Genomic DNA, 17,897 nt, shown 5'->3' with positions numbered 1-17,897 from the left:
CCCAGAGCAGCAGGCTGGTATTTTGGCCACTTCTCCAACACTTTTTATGGGGGGAGGGAATTTTCATCATTTCAGACATAAATAATTCCAGGAGCAGTGTCAAGATCAGACACATCAAAATTAACCACTCCCGGCAATACAAAGCCTCCTACTACTGGGCTAGATTTATTTCTCGGTTGCAGAGCTGCCTAAGGCAGGGCTCCAATGGGCATTGAAACTTGCCTGGCACTTCTATGCTGGGTCCCTGGTGAAGTACCTGTCCTGCTCAGCAAGATGCTCATCTCATGCCTTCTCCTCCCTCCCCAGATTTTGTGTCACTTCCTCTCCCCTCACCCCGGGCTGACACCCCTGCCTCATTCTTTATGGAGGGACTGGAAGTGATCAGATTCACATTCTCTCATTTGCCATAAACTTGCCCACACCTGTGCCCCACTCTTCTTCATCCTTCTGGATATAGTGAAAGACATGTTCTCCCTCCCACCAGGGGCTACCCTCGACTTGTATCTGGAATCTTCTCCTCTTCTACAAGTCACACTTCTACTAGAAGTGTGTAACCCTTCTAGTTACACACTCACATCAGCAACCCCCTCCAACCTGGATCCTTCTCACCAGCAATCATACATACTTCAGTATCTCTCATCTCAAGCAACCAAACCAAAACAAAACAAAACAAAATCCCCTGATCCCTCATCTTTCCCCAATTAAGTCCTGTTTTGCTAATTCCCATCTTGGCAAAATATCTCACAAATGTCTCCAAGCCCTGTCTCTATTTCTTCAACCAAGTCCAGCTTGGCTTCCTCACTGTGCCAAGGAAACTGTTCTCGTTAAGCATATTAATGAGCTCCATTTCCTCAGGTGCAAGAGGATCTGAGGGATCTTTCTTCTCTGTGTTCTCAGGGGACCCTTTGTTCCCTCTTGAGGCATCTCTTCACCTTCTTTCTGCTTTCCTACCCTCTCCTCTCTCTGGCTTCTACTTCTCAGTCTCTCATTGACCACCCTTGCCCCCACCTTTTAGATGTTGGGGTGCCCCTAGGTTTAATCCTCAGCCCTCTTCTCACTCTTGGTTCATTTTCTCTTTAGGTGAGTTCGTTCATTCCCATGTAAATACCATCTATGTACTGCTGACTTTCAAATTATAGCCCCAGCCCAGAAAGATCCTTAGAGCTCCAACTTGTATATCTGGATGCCTTCTTGACATCTCCAGTTGGACGTCTAACAGGCCTCTCAACTTGACATTTCCATGACTAGGTGGTTCACAGAGCAAGAAATACAGCAGGATTTTTAGACATGCTGAAGGTGTTCAACCTCATTGAGTGAATAAAATGCAAATGAAAACAAAAGTGAGATATTTTTTACCAATCAGTGTGGCCAAGAGAGATCAAAACATTTAAAAACACACTGCTGATAGGTATTAGAGGTAAAAGGTGCCTTTGTAAATTAGTGGGGAATGTAAATAAGTAAAATCATTTTGTAGGGCAAATTGTCAATGCCTATTAAAACGAAAACCACACATCCCCTCTGACCCAGCAATTCTGCTTCTAAGAATTTCTCGTATATATCTATATATAGATACATATCTCCAATTCATGTTTAATGTAATTATTTCCATTAGTATTTGTCTGATATGTATGAATCATATATATGATGTGATGTGGGATATATATATGATATATATAGTGTCACATATCTGCAAATCAATGCTGAAATCATTCAGAAACCATCTAATACCAGCAATAGATGGGTGGCATAGTGGAAATGCAGTTTCACAGAGGAATACCATTTAACTTGTTAAAAGAATGGAAGAAATCTTTACAAGCTAGCACAGGAAAATGTCCAGGGTATAATGTTAAATTTAAAAAAAGGTGCAGAAGGCAGTATTAATATGCTATCACTGGTTTCTAAATGAAGGATAATAGAGGTGGAGATACTGACACCTAAGTGCTTATGTAAATAAAAGATAGTACTGGAAGGAGACACATAAAATTTGTGAAGGGGAGGGCAATAAGACTAGGAGACCAGTATCCCAGGGAATTAGGATGCTTTCCCTGTATACTGTTTTGTGCTGTTTGATTTAAAAAAAAAAAAAAAGCCATTTCTTACATTTTAAGTGTTAAAGTTATTTTTTAGATACTGGTTCCTTCTCACTTTTCAGTGCTCAGCTGAAATGCAAAGTCTTCAGCATGGCCTTCCTAGATAACTCTATGTCAGGCTCCCTTGTTTTTCCTCCCCCCTGCAGAGTAGCTCCCCTTTTAAGCTATTATTTTTTTAAAGGCACTCTCACTCTGTCACCCAGGCTGGAGTGCAGTGGTGTGATCTCAGCTCCCTGCAGCCTCTGCCTTCCAGGTTCAAGTGATTCTCGAGCCTCAGCCTCCAGATTAGCCTGAATTACAGGCACCTGCCACTACACCGGCTAATTTTTTTTTTTTTTATTTTTTTTACTTTTAGTAGAGAAGGAGTTTCACCATGTTGGCCAAGCTGGTCTCGAACTCCTGACCACAGGTGATTCGCCTGCCTCAGCTTCCTAAAGTGCTGGGATTACATGTGTGAGCCACTGAGGCCAGCCTTAAGCTATTTTAAATATTGGAATTTCAAGGAATATAATATTCAAATAAGATTTCTTCTCAAAGAGGCTTTCCTGTGCACTCCATTCGCAGTAATGCACCCCCCACAGTAATTCTCTAACCCTTTCTCCTGCTTCTTTCTGTATAATGCATGTATCACCACCTGACATACTATATGGTTTTTCATTTGCTTATGGTTAGCTTTCTCCCATGAGAATGTAGGTTTTAAGAGAGCAGGAATCCTGCCCATCTCGTTCACAGCTCTGTCCCCTGTGGCTAGAATAGTGCTTGGCAAACTACACATGCTCATTCAATATTTGTGGAATGAATGAGTAGGTTCTCCTGCTAAGGAAAACAAATAAATCAAAAGACATTTTAAAGGCCACAGATCTAGAAAAGAAAATATCTAAAGCCACAAGTTTAGTGCTGGGCCTAAAATTCATGGTTGGGACCAGGCGTAGTGGCTCACAACTGTAATCTCAGCATTTTGGGTGGCTGAAGTGGGGGGAATTGCTTAAGGCCAGGTGTTCAAGATTAGCCTGGCCAAAACATGGTGAAATCCCATCTCTTCTAAACATACAAAAATTAGCTGGGTGTGGTAGCTCATGCCTGTAGTCCCACCTACTCAGGTGGCTGAAGCATGAGAATCGCTTGAACCCAGGAGGCAGAGGTTACAGTGAATCAAGATTGCGCCACTGCACTCTAGCCTGAGAGACAGAGTTAGACTCTGTCTCAAGAAAAATAAATACATAAAATAAAAATGCTTGGTTGAGTCACATCAGCACCACTCTGTGATTTGTGTTGATGTCAGTTATTTTTGTTTTTGTTTATTTGTTTTTGACAGGGTTTTGCTCTGTTGTCCAGCATGCACCACAGTCCACAGCTAATTTTTGTATTTTATGTAGAGACAGGGTTTCACCATGTTGCCCAGGTTATTCTTGAACTCCTGGGCTCAAGCAAACCTCTCGCCTCGGCCTCCAAAATGCTGGGATTACAGGCGTGAGCCACCATCCCAGGTCCAATGTCAGTTTGCTAAGTAGAGGGTCTGGGGTAGTACTGCACAGCACCAAGTGGCAAAGGGAGGATGAAGACAGGAGCGGAGGACTTTGCAGGAAAAGTCCAGAAGCATAGAGTGGCAGAAGAAATAACACTGCAGACCACAGAGGCAGACAGGAGGGTCCTTAGCAGGTTCCCCGGAGGAAGCGCTTTTCCTGGGCAGCATCCCACATTTTCAGGAGATTTGGGGCCGGAAAGAGAAAAGGAACCAGGAAAAACAAAGAGAGGCCCCTGGCCTTCGTGTCATCTTGGGGGAGCTGAGTCTCAGCTTCTGATGGATGACACACAAGGTGTCAGAGCAGATAACTGCCAAGGGAGGGAGGGAATGAATCATTAAATTACTTAAAACCCCAGCACTCTGGCTAAAGGCAGGAAAGCAATGAGTCAGCAAGGCGCTGGGAATCAGTGATTTCAGTGCGAGGGCTGGAGGAAGGGAGCGGCCTAGGGAGTGTGTACCAAGGACCCCAACCTGCAGGTGCCCCACTCCAGACCTACCCGCCCCGGCACCCAGCTCCTCCCAAAGAAGAAACCCTCTGCCCCTCTTTGCCAGGGAAGGTTTGAGGGCAACACAGTGGCTAGTCCTCCCACGGACTTCAGAGAACTGTGTTCTCAACCCCGAAGCTCCTGCACCAGCATCAATCCTGCGGGGCCTCCCGGAACCTCAGGAACCCTCATGTTTTCTAAATTGTACTTTTATGCTCAGCAAGCCCTCAGGCTACCTGGTTAAAAGTTTACGTTAAAAAATCCTTCATAATTGGTTTGTTTGAGTGGTGCCCTCTGCAGAGTCATCAAGGCAGGCCATGTTCATTAGCAGCAGTTCACATAAAATCCAGGCAGTAAAACGTCAATCATTCCAGAGCTTCAAAAACTTCTCTGGGCTTCCCTGAGCCCAACCAAATGCCAACAGGAATAAATCCAGGGGAGATGAGCTGGGTGTAACACCATCTAAGCTGTTTCTCCACATTGGCATTACTGCCATTTGGTGTTAGATAATTCTTGAGCGTATGGAGGGAGCCGGGGGTTGTCCTGCACTGTAAGATATCCAGGCATCATCTCTGACCTCTCCCCACGAACAATAGTAGCACCCTCCTACACCAAAACCCAAACATTGCCAAGTGTCCCCTGCAGGAAAAAAAAAAAGAACACCCTGCCCTGAGGACCATGCTTCTAAGCATCTCTAACCCCTTGGACAGCTGCAATTTGGGAGAGAAGAATCCAAATAAGACATGTTCTGCCTGTCTACTCTCTGCCAGACCCTCTGCTAAGCATTGCACATGGTCACTAATAAGGGGTGTCTGGGTGTGGTGGCTGGTGCCTATTGTCCTAGCTACTTGTGAGTCTGAGCCAGGGGGACCCCTTGAGCCCAGGAGTTTGAGGCTGCAGTGAGTTAGGATTGAAACACTGCACTCCCTGGATGACAGAATGAGGCTTTGTCTCTAAAAAAGGTGCAAGGGGAGTGCATGTGGCCCCCAGCCTTGAAAAAAGGAGGACCAAACAGTTAGTTTATCCTCAGTGGCCTAGTTTCAAGTGCTAGGTTTTCCGACAGGTGGCGAGAGCAGGGTGAGGTCAAGTTGTTTCATTAGGGAGAGAACGGGTGGGTGAGCACTTGGAAACTCCTCCAAGAGAAGGCAATACTTGTTTTTAGCTCCTCATGTAAATGGATGTCGCCGGCCTTGAAAAGAGCACAATGGGTGTACAGCAGTGAATCATCTAAGTTAATTATAGAGATCATTGCGGAGCCGCGCAAAGCCCGGCTGAGCTTAGCTTGCAACAGCAGGCAGCAGCAACAGCCACCGATGATGATGTTCACATTAATAATTGGCAGTGACACAGCCACAAAGCACTCCCTGCTCCAGGCCTATGCCAGGAAAAATAGAGAAGCAGTCAAGAAAAACACAGTAGCATTTATCACACCCTCTAGTGAAAGGAAGCCACCATTTTACCCCACTGTGGTCTGGGAGAGACTGACTGGTGGGCCCAGTGGGGCATTACTGAGACTAGTAGATGGATTTGTGGCTCAGACAGGGGTTGGGGAAATGGAGGCACAGGTATATGTAGTTTTATTGCATTAATCGTTCATTCAAGCAACAACAAAATGATCCCAAGAACTTGTTACCGACCAAGGCAAATTCCCCCAGAGAGTCCGGTGAATACATTTCTATAGGCAGCAGGTAGGCAAGGCTCCCTCTAGAGCAGCCAGGATTGTCAGTGTACATTGGGGCGGGAGAATTTGGTTGCCTGGGAGTAATTTCAAGCAGACAGGCCTGGGAATGAGTGGACAGCCAAAAAGGGATGTCAGCTTACAAGCAGAGTTTCCACATGCCACAGTTGTTCTAGGTGGCACAGAGATGGTTTGGGGTGGCTTAAGGATGAATCTTTCCTAGCCCTGAATCCCATGATTCATGGGATTGGTCCATCTGATGAGGACAAAGACAGAGCCTTAGTTTGGTGCTAGGAGATCTTTAATATCACTTCAACATGTGGTCATCACCTCCCTTTTTGGCAAAGAAAGAATAGGCTTTGGGCTCAAGCCTTGGGCAAACAAGAATATCTGACCAGAATTTAATGATCTTAGTTTTTGTTTTTCTTCTGTAAGTCAAGTTTATCAAGGTAAATTTTACATACAATAATATTCACCCTTTTTATCATATGGTTCTATGAGCTTTCCATAGTTACGATAAAGAAGATTTCCACCATCAAAATACCTCCCCCATGCTCCTTGATGTCAATTCTCCTCTCTAGCCCAGGGCACCTAATAATCTGTTTTCTGTCTCTATAGTTTTGGGTTTTCCAGAACTCCATAAAAATAGAGTCATACAATATGTACTCTTTTTTTTATATCTTGTACTTATCTTGAGCTTGGATTTATGAAGTAGCTACTGGTTTTTAATTTAGGATACAGTAGTTCCTCCTTATCCATGAGGAACATGTTCCAAGATCCCCGGTGGACACCTGAAACCATGGATAATACCAAACCTATGTTTTTTTTTTCCCTATACATACATCTATGATAAAGTTTAAATCATAAATTAGACACAGTGAGAAATTAACAATAATAATCAATAATAAAACAACATTTATAAGAATGTATTGTAATAAAGGTTATGTGAATGTGGTCTCTCTCTCAAAATATCTTCTTGTACTGTACTCACCTATTTTTGGACCGTGGTTGACTGTGAGTAAGTGAAACCTCGGAAATCAAAACCACAGATAAGAGGGGAAAGACTGTCGTTCTATAAGGTTTTCCTTTTAAATAAATCAACAATTTCAAAGAGGGATCTGATTTGTAGACATATAAATTGCTTAGGTCTTCTGCAGACATGACAGAAAATCAGAAAGAGTGGATGGAAATTGTCAAGAACTTGAAAGGATCTGAAATTTCACCCTACTTGCAAGTTAAGTTCACTTGCCAGTTTCATGGGTGCTGGCAGAAGACACAAGACTTTGGGGTCAGAGACAAAGAATTTGATTACTTATGGCTCAGCAAGTAGTGTGTATCAGCACATTTGCAAAAGTTCTTGTTCTGAAACCCACAGAAATGATGCAGGTGGCCAGATGGATTCCTGCACACACAAGGGGTTGCCTCACGGAAGAGAAACCCATAGCTTAGGGAATCAGAATCTTTTATAATGGACAATAAGTCTGCCTGCTCTTTGTTTTGAAGGCAGACATCATCTCCATCTTCCAAAGCTGTTTGGAAGTGCAACATCCTCGCAGAGATAACAAAAGCCAGTTTAGACCACCCTTGCAAGATGCAGAAATGGGAGAGGTCCATGGAGAATAATCTCCCAAAAGAAATGACTGAAATCTGGGCCATGCTGGCTTAGATCACAGAAAAAGAAAACCTAGGCAGTCAAATTTGGTGGGTGCCAAAGGAAGGACATCGGAGTCTGGCAGACTTGAACACTGTATTTCTCTCTAGAAGTCTCTCTCTGGAGAGGTGAGAAGACTCAGATTAGTTGAGATCTGATTCTACTCCTATTTCTCCCCACAGTATACTCTCCAAAGTAACCTTCCCATTAGAATTAGTCCTCCCACAAGTAAACAGAACACATACCATGTGACCATACCACATTGTTGGATAGCCGTATTTCTGATGGTCATTTAACTTATACACATTCAGGTTTATACATCAGACTCCATGCTGGCTAACGTGAGTCTGTTTCATTCTCCCTTGGCCCATAAATTGAGCATCTAATCCTAAAAGTTTGAGAATCAGACCCCTAAATTCAACATGGTGAATTACATAATAACAAATAGTGTCCAGCATTTATTATATGTCCTGAGTTCTTGCTGTTTATAATCTAATTTAGTTCTCCACCTAACCATATACTTGGTAGGCACATCTATGAGTCCCACTTTATAGGTGAGGAAAGTAAAGCACAGAGAGAGAAAATTACTCAACCGTGGGCTCACAGTTGTGTGAGCAGAGCTGGAATTTGAACCTGGTCTGGCTGAAGCCAGAGTCAGTCATCTAACCATGGGTCAATACTGCCTCGCCAGGGATGTACTGCCTGATGGGGCCTGGTAGGTAAGGCAAACAGACAGGCTTCCCCTTGTACCCCTAGACTAGGCCTGATGTGCTGAGTGTGCCAGTGAGCCAAGAGATTGGTGAAGCCTAAGGCTCCCTCTGGGGAGATGCCCTGAGTGCAATGCAATCCTAGGAAGGCTGACAACTCAGGATGCATGAAACAAAAGCTTCCTCCTCTCCATGTACTTCAGCCCACTCAGCCCTTCCAAGTTAGGCACACCTGGAGATGTCAGTATCGTCTGTTCCTGGAGCCCTTCCCCCTTGTCTATATTCCATCTGAAGATTTGCAGAAGGTTCTCATGAAGCTTTGGTCCTGTTCCAGTTACCACTATTACACAACACACTGCACCCAAAACCCATCAGCTTAAAATAGCAACTTTATTTTGCTTACAACTTTGAGGGTCAAGAATTTGGAAAGGGCTCAGCTGGGAGGTTCTTCTCACTGGGGGTCTTTTGTGAGGTTGCAATCAACTGTCTGCTGGGGCTGCACACATCTGAGGGCTTGAGGGGGCTGAACCTCGCAAAAGGCTCATCTACATGACTTACAGTTGAAGCTCAGCTGGACTGAGATCTGAGCAATCCCAGCATCTGCATGTGGCCTCCCCAGCATGGTGGTCTAGGGTAGTCAAACTCCTTGCACATATCTGGCTGTCCCCAAAACAAAAGTCTCAAAGACCAGAAGGAAGCTGCATAGCATTTTTCTGTCCTCACCACAGAAGTCACATGGTGTAGCTTCCAGCAGCCCCTATTGTGCAAAGTAGTCGCTAGCTTTGCCAGATTCAATGGACCCCATCTCTTGATGGAAGGAGTGTCACAGAATCTGGCGTCCATGGTTTAAAAACTGCCACTGATCTCAACCAGGTTCCTTTTTCCAGGGCCATATCTGTATCGTGGGCCTTCTTTCATTTTCAGAGAAGAAGGCCCAGTGTGTGATGTGATAAGGGGATGCACTGGGGGTGGTGGAGGATGAAAAGTGCACAATTCACCTCTGAGAACTGTGGGTTGGAGGAAAGACAATGCAACTCTTTACTTCATAAGGAGTGGTTCATTTGAGGTTCGTCAACCTCAGATATAATAACTAAGTTTCCAGCATAAACATCGACCTTCAAGAGGGAACTAAGAGCCATTCATTGTTAGTAAAAATGTCCACATTCCCCAGTGGTGAGCCAGCACACAGGGCCCCTCTGTCACCTGGCTCTCTGGAGGCCTCTCTGTGCTCACTTTACCCTACCGTGCTGCAGAGACCCAAAGACATACCCAACAGCTCTCCTGCTCTCCTTGGTTTTGGTGAAGGACCAGCTTCAGTCTGTAGTGAGAAGTTTTGTGTGTCTCCCTGGTACACCTACCAAGGCCCACCACCCCAGTGATGCCTTCTCCCCAAGGTAGTGATGTTCATGGCCTAAGAGTGAATAGCCACAAATAGAAAGTTGTCACTCAGGATCACTGTCCTTTCTGGAGCATCTGCCCTTCCAGGGAGACCTCTAGCCCCCTGGGATTTTTCCTTGGGCTCCTAAACTAGCTCTCACTGACACACTAACCAAATTCTCCACCATGCCAAGGACTCCTTCCTATGTGCAGGAGCTTTGATGTGTAAACTGAGGCATTCCCTATCCCTTAGCAACAGATGATACACCCAGGGTCTACAGAGGCAGCAATCACTTTCACCTATTTAAATACACACTTTCCCACCTAATACATTCCAAATACTTCACACATTTAAACCATTCCCTCCATACATGCTTCAAGCTGCAATTCAGTATTTGACTAAAATCAGGATTTGGGAGCCAGCAGCGATGGCTCAGGTGTGGCTCAGCTCTCATCTAGCTGCATGACCTTATTTTCTTAATTTTTTTTAAGACCTTACTTTCATATGGAATGCCTCAATGCCTTCATGGGGATAATTAAAGCCCCTGCTCCACAGAGTCATTGCAAAGATTACATGAAGCAACACAATGAAAGCACTTAGAAAAGTATCTGATATATAGTAAGCACTTCATTTAACTGTACTTCATGTATTTAAAGTTATATTCTCTAAAATAAAACATCATCAATTCAATCAACTATTCTTGACTATCAAAGCTATTAAAAAGCATTACACAACTCAAACAGTTGCTTTCAAAGATTTTGTTTGCAACTACGAAGCCTTCTAATGACCTCTTAAAACCATCACCTGGTAATAGAGTGTCCAGCCAGGAGCCCAAAAGCCCTGTAGGAAGTTTTCAAGTGTTGCTCACCTACACAGGGAAGTCACTAGTGTATATATATGAATCTTCACTGTAAGCTTCGCCAAATGATTTTATTTTATAGCACTTGGTATTCTGTAAAAGTGTATTTGATATCTATACTATTTATATAGCGTCCACCACTGTACATATTTTATCTCTATCCTCAAAATTGACTGCTCAGGACTATTTTTAATAATTTGCAATGATAATTTTAATTATACACAATTTTTGGCTTCTGTGCTGGCTTTTAGAACCTAACACACACTGAAGATGAAATTCTGCTATGTCTCATTTTATCTTTCCAACAGCCCTGATGTGTGGCTGTCATTGTCCCAGTTTACAGTGGAGGACATTTAGTCTAAGGGAGACCCACTATCTAGTTCAATGTCACACAGCTAGTCAGTTGCAGAAGTGGGATGCAAGCCTATGCTGTTTGGGGTGCCCCACCCACCTCTCATACTACTTAACTTACTATTCTGCAGCCCTTTCTAAGCCATAAGTGAGTCTCACAAGCATTAAGGCATCTGAAGCACCTATCAGCCCTTTAAACAGATATTATTAAGCCTTTTTTAGAAATAAGAAATTGAGGCTGGGCGTGGAGGCTCATGCCTGTAATCTCAGCATTTTGGGAGGCTGAGGCAGGTGAATCACCTGAGGTCAGGAGTTCAAAACCAATCTGGCCAACATGGCAAAACCCCCATCTCTACTAAAAATGCAAACATTAGTTGGGTGCAGTGGTGCACACCTGTAATCCCAGCTATCTGGGAGACACGAGAATCACTTGAATCCAGGAGGCAGAGGTTGCAGTGAGTCAAGATCATGCCACTGCACTCCAGCCTGGGTGACAGAGTGAGACCCTGTGAAAGAAAGTGGGGGGGAAGAAGGTGGTGGGGAGGGAAGGAAAGAAAGAAAGAAAAGAAAAGAAAAGCAATTGGGACAAGTGAAGTAATCATTTACTCATGATTGGAGCTGCTCCCTCGACATGGTTAACTTCTGCCTTTATATTACTTTTTCCAGGGTATCCATGACTCTGTTTTACCCAACCTCTTAGGGTTACCTTTTAGGTCCTTTACTGCCTCCTCCCTCACATGCTTATCCCCACATGTGAGGACACTGAGGGTCCCTATTATAAATGCCAACAGATGCCAGGCAGGTAATGTCAGTGAGCCACATGGGTTGGGAGTGAGGCATTGGAGAATGATGGGAACTGCGACAAGCTGAGAGCACAGGTTCCCGCTAACAGGAGCAGACACAGCTCAGATCCCACCTAGGAATACCACGTGGAAAGGTAGCTCCAACAGAGCAGATCTGTTAATTTTTCACGAAATTCAGAAATCCATCATGTTATGACATTTTCCTATTTTAATCAATTGGTGACTAACTCCGATGGGTCCATCGGGTCTACAAGAACAGCCTCTCCATCTGGTTTCCAGTAATGTCGACTTCTAGCTATGTCTCTCTTCATGAACGTGCCGGGGACCTACACGTGAACATCCTACCAATTCCCAAAATGCTGTTGTTTCTCCAAAATTTTTTTCAAATGGGAGGCTTGCCATTTTTCCTCTAAACCAGTGACTCTCTCGTATGTCTCTGTTACTTTCATTACCCTTCTGGTACCCATGAACCCAAACCCTATGACACAGGTGTGCATTGGAATCTTCTGTGAGCTATTTTAGAAATGGGAATTGTCAGACCCAACTTCAGACCTAGTAAAGAAGACTTTTCAAGAGTGGATCCTAGGAAGCTCCTCAAAGCCACCCATGATCTATCTCTATTACTCCATATGCCAGGCTCACATCAACCCTCAGAGGATGTATTTCAAATGCTTTCCTCATTAATTCAACTGTCACTGGCCTGTCCAATCCAGCCCTCTCACCATTGCCTGTTTAGCATCTCTGAAATACAGTTTTGCATGTTACACAAACATTCCTAAAGCTTCAGTGGATGTCCATTGCCCCTAAGAAGCAACTAAAAGCTTTAACCTGACATTCTACTGGCAGCTTCCCAATATTTCCTAGCACCTGCTGCTCATATTCCTGATCCCTCCCAGAACCCTGGATTGTCTGTCCCACTCATTTGCCAGCTAGCTAAGGCTGTCTTGGATTGATATAAACATTATTAATACAAGCCCACCTCCTTTCTCTTTGACCCACTTCCTCATTTATTTGATTAATTCATTTGTCTTTATTGAGCATGCATTTTGTGCAAAGCCACCCACAACTGGATTACAAGCTCTTATGTGTTAAGAGCATAGTGCTCTTCACAGACTGAGAGCTTTAGGAGCCAAATCTTAGCTGATAATGACTTATTGAGAAGGAGTGGGAAATGGCTTACACTGTAGAGAGAAAGGACTGACTGAGCAATGAACTGAAAGCAGGATGTGTCAAAGGCAAATTCTAGGGCTGTATGAAGGAAGGTTAGCCAGAGAGGAAAGGGAGGAGAGGTAGGCTGAGGCCACTCTGAAGGTCGTATTGCAGAGCATGGTATCTGTAGTAGGTGATGTGTTTTAGTTAGGAGTCTGAGTTGAAAGAAATTCACAAATTCAGCTCAAGCTGACTTAATTAAAAAAGAGAGTGTATGTGTTCACATAAATATACTCAGGTATGGCTGGATCCAGGTGCTCAAGGATGCCAGCAGCCAAAATCTTGCCTTTTCTCTTTCTCACCCCTGTTCTCATCTGTCTAAGCCATGTCAAACAGGCTTTCCCTCATGGTAACATTCTGGCCTCCAACCTTCAAGCTGGCATTCTCACCTCCCATAACCTCCATGGAAAGAGTGTATCTCTTTCCTAATTATTCCCACAGAGCACTCTGGGATTGAATCTCTTTGAACCACCATCTAACTATGCGTCTATCTCTAAAACAGTGACTGTGGCCAATGGATTAAATATTCTGATTTGCCAGACCTGGGTCATGGCCCACACCTTAACCAATCACAGGCTGGGTAGGGACTACCCCTGAACCAATCAGGATAGGCAGGAGCCTTGAATACTCTGATTGGCTAGTCCTGGGTCACATGCACAGAGCTGGACGTGGGAAATGTAGAGTCAGCCCTCCCTCTTCACGTGGACTGTGTATGTGAGTGGGAAAGAAGTAGGCAGGACCCCATGCATGTAAACCAGCAGACATCCTTCACAGCCATGGAAAGACAATCCTGGAACAGTGCTGACCTGCTGAGGACAGAATTTAAGGAAGACTCATTGCACAGCCATCTCTGTGCCTCCAGATTCTCTAAAGAGAAGACACCACCTTGAGCATCTGCCTCCCATCCCAGCAGACCCCTGTCAACTCTGGTCCACTCCCCTGGTCCACCCAAAGTGGTCCACAGAATCTGTGCACCATGGGAACACTGGGTGCTGACACTGCCCTGAGCCACCACAGGTGAATGCTCTACCCCCGGTGAATGCCTGCTCACATCCTGGGGCACCCACACACCCACAGCAACCAGGAGTCCTGCTTCCATGGCTGACCCTTGTCCCTTCCCTCTGGCCCCACAGCCTCTGCAGCACAGCCTAATCTCTGGAACAGGTGGGAGGCCTGAGCCCCAGCTCTCAGCTTTCACGGCCTGGAGCACAGCAAAGGGAAATTCATTACATGGGTTTAACGGGGTTTAAAGGGCGTTAAAGAGTCCTGTGGGCCAAATTAAGAGGCCTCAACTTACAAGCTGAGTTATGAAGAGATCTAAGGCATGTTTAGGCGCAGTGCAGGAACCCAAAACTTGGGACTAGTGCAGTTGCAATGAGAAAAATGTGCACTCCAGGGAATTACTCAACAGAGAAGAAATAACAGGTGTTAGAGGATGGGGGCTGGCCTAGGGGCTGGCCTGGGGCCTGGGGGATGGAGAATGCCTGAATGTATCGCTTCCGTTTCCTCCTCCAAAAATGTCACACACAAGAAAACCCAGGTACTATTCATCAAGAGTTAAATAAATGAAGGTATGCCTTCAAGCTGGAAGACTTCATGACTATTGAAAAGAATGAGAAACATCTGTAAGAACTGGCACAGAATGTTCTCTAAAAGGTACTATTAGGTTAAAAAATAAACAAGATGTAAAACAGTGTATATAGCAGGCTACTGTTTTTTATACACACACACACACGCACGCATGCACGCGCACAGACCATTTAGATTGAACCATATGAAATTCCCATTTTTGTAAATCAAAAATGGCTATATATGTATCATTTCCACGTTGGTGTATGGAAACCATCTTTGGCATTTTACACAAGACACTGATAACCGGCGTCTCCTCTGTAGACACCTTCTATGACTAAGGGGTCAAGAGTAGGAAAGAGTTACTCTTCACTGCATAACCTTTTGTATTGCTAGAATCCTTTAAGTCTTATGCCAAGTTTACACTTAGGGAAAAAATGTATTCAGGGATACATTGAGTGCTTCCATGATGCAAAGTGTTTATATGGACGTCATCATCCCACACAGTCCTCACAGCTGTCCTATGAGGAAAGCACGATCAACAGTCCCATTTTACAGCTAAGAAACAGGGAAGAGATGGTTAGAGGCTCGCTTATATGGATATGAGGAATGCATAGTCAGGTATGTGTGACTAAAGGCCAAGTCCTTGACTGTAAGGAATGTCACGTTTCCTCTGGCATGGATGATCAACTCAGACTGGACTTTCCTGGGTTTTTCCCCGGTCCTCCTCCTAGAAACGGCCTCTTTGAAACAACAGCCAACAAAGGACCCCTCTCTCTTGCTCAGCAGTCACTGTACCTTTGAAAGGAGGATCCAGTGAAAAGCCCGTGCCTTCCTGTGATGGAGGCTCAGTCCTCCAAGCATCGGGTGTCTACCCAGTAGGTCAAGGGAGTGCAGATCTGTGGTCTCCGGAGGCTGTAAAGGCTCCAGATGTACCCCTCAAGCCACCATTCTCTTCACAGGCCAGACCTCAAATGTATCTTAAGACCACTGTCACCTGCTCCTTCTGTGGAGAAGCCATAGGCCTGTTGACCACAAGAATGGTCACGCTACTAATCCCCGTAGACTTCCAATAAGAATTATAGGAGAGTACTGTGTGCAGGCACTGTCATCAATGCACAAGCACCACCTCCTTTCAGCCTCATTATGGGCCCCTGACATAGATACTATTTATAATCCCATTTCACACATGAAGACACTGGCACAGAGAAGCTAACTTGCCCATGGAAGCAGAGCCATGCTGCAAGCCTGGGAAGCCCCATACTGTTAAGCACCCTATAGCTCTCTCTGCCCAGGCCATTGCTTCAGAGCGGGCCACATCTCACCAAGTGAGTACAGATTGATTTTGGGTCAAGGTGTAGGTTCAGGAATCAGTCTCAACTATTATCTGTAAAATGGGGATAATGACGAAAGAAGACAGACCAAGAAGTCAAACCCTCATCTCCGCCTGGTTCCAGAATCACCAGCTTCCCAGCACGCCCAGTTCCTCTCAAGAATGTTAGCAACTGGTGAGGAGAGTGGCCATGGAGCCTTCTGGTGGTTGCATGGCTGTTTCGCTCTGGGTTTTATGGAAGCTTAGGAGAACATTTCCAAAGCTTTGAAGCCAAAAGGCAGGTCCAAGGGATCAATGTGTCTCTGCCCTTAACCCTCAGACCCATCTTCTTTGGTCCTGGAGCCCATAGGAGGGCAGGAACTGCTGTCCATACCTCTGTAGAAAACAGCCTTGTTTCTACAAATACCCTTGAACCCCTATAGAAAACAGCAATGCCCTTTAATTCCATTTGCTCATCCCAAGGTTACTGGATGGAGCAGGTGTGTCTGTGTACCAGCCTATCAGACAAGTCCTTTCCAGAAAAGTAGCTTGTGAGATTATCTAAACTATTTACTTAGGGTGCCAGTAAAGCAAGACACTACCCTTCTACTACTGAAAATAATTAAGATTTTGCTAGTTAATTTTTTTTAATGAGAGTAACTATCAGAAAAATTGGAATTTTGTTGGACATATTTAATGCTTATTTTATACATGGCAGGGAAGAAGCAAAGAACAGGAACTCTTGTTAGTACCTAGGGCTTCAGTATTAGGATCATATCAGCTGCTGCAACAAACAAGCCTCTAAATTTAGGTGTGAGGGTGGAAATACAATAGAAAATTTCTTACTAGAAACGTCCGAAATGACTGTTCCTGGTTAATGTGCAGCTCTCCTCCAAAGAGTGACTCCAGGACCTAGATTTCTTGTATGGTGTGCTCCACTGTATTTAATGTGTGGCCATTCATTGGCCTTAGCCCTTCGAAGGCGGAACCACGGAAGACTCCAAGTGGGGGATGTGTGTGGGCTGGGCTGGAAGTGGTGTATGTCTGCTCAAATTCCACTAGCTAAAACTCAGTCACATGGCACAGCCAATTACAAAGGAGACTGGGAAATCTGGTCTTGGCAGAGGACAAAGATTTGGGAAAAGCTGGCCAGTATCTGAAACAACTTCCAAGGGTCTTGATCTGACCCTAATAGAGAAGCTAGTTCATCCTAACTCTAGGCTAGACTAAAGAGGAGTAGGAAGAGGGTCTCCAATCTCCCACAAAGTAGCTCCTTGATGAAGAATGAAGCTGTTTTAAATAAAACTACCTTAGCCAAGTGCAGTGGCTCATGCCTGCAATCCCAGTAACTCAGGAGGCTGAGGCAGAAGAATTGCTTTAGGCCAAGAATTTGAGACCAGCCTGGGTAACATAGCAAGACCTCATCTCCAAAAGAATAATTTTTATTCATTTAAAAAATTAGTTGGGCATGTGGGCACACAGCTGTAGTCCAAGCTACTCAAAAGGCTGAGGCAGGAGGATCACTCGAGCCCAGAAAGTCGAGGCTGCAGTGAGCTGTGATTGTACCACTGCACTCCAGTCTGGGCAGCAGAGAAAGACCCTGTCTCTAAAAAAATACATATATAAGTAAATAAACAAACAAATAAATAAAACTGCTTTAAATGTAAGATATGTCATAAAAGAACTATCAAAATATAAACTTATGTTCAGTAGAAAGAGACTTTCTACTTCAAAATCCTTTCATTTAATAGATATTCTCTTGGCACCTACTATGAGCCAGGCCATCAGCTGGTCCCCAGGAATACAATGTTAAACTCACAGTTTTATGAAGGTGAGAGACATTAATCAAATAATCACACAGAGGTGCAATCCTCAGGCTTGGCTTGTGTTCCTCCAGAAGCTGTTTTAGAGATGAGGATTTAAGTGAAGGTAGCCAGGTGCAGTGGCTTATGCCTGTAATCCCGGCACTTTGGGAGGCCGAGGTGGGTGAATCATTTGAGGTCGGAAGTTTGAGACCAGCCTGACCAACATAGTGAAACCCTGTTTCTACTAAAAATACAAAAAAATTAGCCAGGCATCGTGGCACATGCCTGTAGGCAAGACAGTCGCTTGAACCCAGGGGGCGGAGGTTGCAGGGAGTCAGGATCCCGCCACTGCACTCCAGCCTGTATGACAGAGTGAGACCCCGTCTCAAAAAAAAAAAAAAAAAAAAGGAAAGGAAAGAAAATGAAGCTGATAGCTGATATTAGGAAAGGAATCCCAGGATGACTGCTGGGGGTA

Source organism: Sapajus apella, unplaced genomic scaffold (genome assembly GCF_009761245.1).
Source record: "Sapajus apella isolate SASKATOON/1434 unplaced genomic scaffold, GSC_monkey_1.0 scaffold90, whole genome shotgun sequence".
Lineage (NCBI taxonomy): Eukaryota > Metazoa > Chordata > Mammalia > Primates > Cebidae > Sapajus > Sapajus apella.
Note: the sequence above shows the minus strand (reverse complement) of the source record.